Source organism: Galeopterus variegatus, unplaced genomic scaffold (genome assembly GCF_000696425.1).
Source record: "Galeopterus variegatus unplaced genomic scaffold, G_variegatus-3.0.2 Scaffold974, whole genome shotgun sequence".
In the NCBI taxonomy this organism is placed as follows: domain Eukaryota; kingdom Metazoa; phylum Chordata; class Mammalia; order Dermoptera; family Cynocephalidae; genus Galeopterus; species Galeopterus variegatus.
In genome coordinates this window covers 111458-114387 of record NW_007727085.1, presented here as the reverse complement: position 1 = coordinate 114387, position 2930 = coordinate 111458, and positions in this window count along the sequence as shown.

Below are 2930 nucleotides of genomic sequence, written 5' to 3'. Positions count from 1 at the left end.
CCGCCGGCGCGGAGGGGCCGGCGGACGGTCGCTGCCAGGAGCCTGAGCCGCCGCCCTCGAACCGCGCAGGCGCGGTGCTCTGAGACTGTCCACTGGGCAGGCCCCGCCCAGGGCCCGGCGACCCGCGCAGGCGCAGTCTATGAGCGCCCGGCTTCCCGCCGAACCACCGCCCTCATCTTGCGCAGGCGCGATGCGCACAGACCGCCCACAGAAACAGTCCAGCCCTGGGACGGCGCACTGCGCAGGCGCACTTAGTGGACTGTAGCTCCTGCCCGGCACGAGCGCCTCCTGGTGTCCGGGCTGGGCCTCGACGTTCCGGGCGGGGCAGGTGGGAGGGACCCCGGCGGGCTCCGGGTGGGGTCCCTGGCCGTCCTGGCCTGGGGCCAGGAACCCACGAAGGGCGACAAAACGGCTGAGATTCCTGGCGGGGGACCCCGTTTGTCGTGTTTTTCTTGTGAGAATTCGGTTGACCTTCCCATCCAAGCTGCGAAGTAGGAGCCGTTTGTCATTCTTTCCTCCTGACAAAGGGACGCAGAGTGACCGAACTTCTGTGCGGCCAAGAGGGAGTTCGGGGTTGCACGGCGGCCTCGGTGGGCGCGGCCGGGACTCGCGCTCCCGCGCTCCGCGGGGACGAGGTGAACTTGCCACAGCTCGAAATCACAGCAGCAAACGCAGGTTAAGGACTTTAACTGGCTTTTTAAGTCAGTGACTCTACTCCCGCGCTCCGCGGGGACGAGGTGAACTTGCCACAGCTCGAAATCACAGCAGCAAACGCAAGTTAAAGACTTTAACTGGCTTTTTAAATCAGTGACTCTAGAATTGGGCAACACCTCATTCTATAAAACAATGAATATTTGAGTGAGCAGAGGAGTTTGGTTTTATAGGAAGAAAAGGGCTAAGGAAAGCAGAAACAGAACAAAAAGCAGACTGCTCATTTTAAACTTAGCTTTCCCTGTAAAGTTAAAGCACAGGGGACTTCCTTACAAGGGCTAAAAGTGGCCTGCTGGGGGATTTGGCTATTTCTCTCTCCTGATTTCTCGGAAGGTCATATATAATCAACGTAGTTCCGTCTTGGCGACATTTAATGAGTGACTGCATTTTGGTTTGGTCATTGGGCCTAGTGCAGGATGCTCAGTCCAAACCAATAACCTCCTATGAATTCTATTTAACAACCTGAAATGCCAGCCCCTCCTGGCACTCCGGCCGAGGCACACCCGCATACGGTGTTCTCCACCTGCAGATTCTGGGCTCTGGCTGAGGACTCAGCATAGTCCAGGCAGAGGAACTCCACTTCGGGCAAGCGAACCAGAGGAGCTTTGTGGCAACCATGATGGATTGGAAATGAGGAGAACCCCAAAGGCAAGAGCAGGACGTTGGCTAGTTCTGGGACAAACAGGCAAGGGCTGGGCCTGAAAGGCAAAGGAAAATTGCACAGTCTCCCAGCTGCAGACTACCTGCACAAACAACAGCCAGTGCTCCCTCAAGACAAAGTTCCATCAGATGAGAAGCTAAAGAGCTAAGCCAGAACCTCCAAAAGGCCAACAAACTGAGTCTCCTGCAGTCTTTCAGGGCCAAGGAAACTAGGTTCTCAACCAACAGCCCAAGAGCAACAGGCTGGAGGTTAGCAGAAGTAGACAAGTTTTGCTGGAACTGTTAACTCAGCACCACCCAACTCAGTCCCCAGCTGCCTTGAGGTAATCACCCCCTCAGGCACCCTGACTAATAGAGAAAAGGGGGTTCTTTTGGTGGTTAAAATGCCATCTGGAACTTGTGTGGGCCTTTTATGCATAAATCCAACATGCAATAAAAAGTTACTAGACACGTGAAGAGGCAGGAAAATATAAACCATAAGAGAAAAAAATTTAAGTAGAAATATAGATAACCCAGTTACTAAAATTAGCAGACAAGGACTTTAAAACAGTGAAAACTGATATATTCAAACTTTTTGAGGAAAAGCTGGACAAAATGTATACAAAATGTGAAATTCACGTAAAGAATAGGGATATAAAAATATTTTAAATCAAATGGACAACTTATAACCAATCATACAGTATCTGAAATGATAAATACATTGGATGTCTTTAACAGCAGATCCAACACAACAGAAGGCAGGAACAAAGAACCCAAAAACAGATCTAAATAATTTATCCAAACTGTAGCACAGAGAGAGGAAAAAAGAAAGAACTGAAAAACAAACAAAAAACCAGGATAGAGTGTAAGCAGAAGAGAGTGTAAGAGATTATGTGGGAAAGAGAAAGTGTAACATATATGTTATCAGACACCTAAAAGAGGTAAGAGAGATTGAAGCAAAAGCAATATTTAAAGAAAAAATAGTTGAGAATTGTCCTAAGTCTCATAATAGAGACAATATCACAAATTAAAAGATGAATGAGTAATTCTGCTGCATATGTGTCCTGCTTCCATTCAGCTATAACAACGTGGTATTAAAATTACTTGTTCCTGGGGGCTGACTGTTTAGCTCAGTTGATTAGAGCATAGTGCTGACAACACCAAGGTCCAGTGCTTGATCCCTGTAATGGACAGCAGCAAAAAAAAACCCCCCAAACCAAAAACCTGTTCCTGAATCTGTGACTAGACTGGATCATAGTAGGAGGGATTGAGCTTATTCAGCTCTTGACCTGCAGCACTTAGAACTTTTCCTGGTACCTTTAGCACTCAAGAATTATTTTCTAAAAATAAATAAAATCTTAATGGTCCTTCCCAAAGAAAAATTGTTCTAAAGATTAATAGTTTTTAACATATGTTATATGATGTAAAAAAACCTTTAAAGATAACTGCTTATATTATTAATAAATATATTTTATATTATTCTAAACTGTATATATATATATATATATATAATCTTTCATACATATATGAAAATACATGCAAAGAAAACCACACAGTCACATAGTAAAACTTTGAAAATC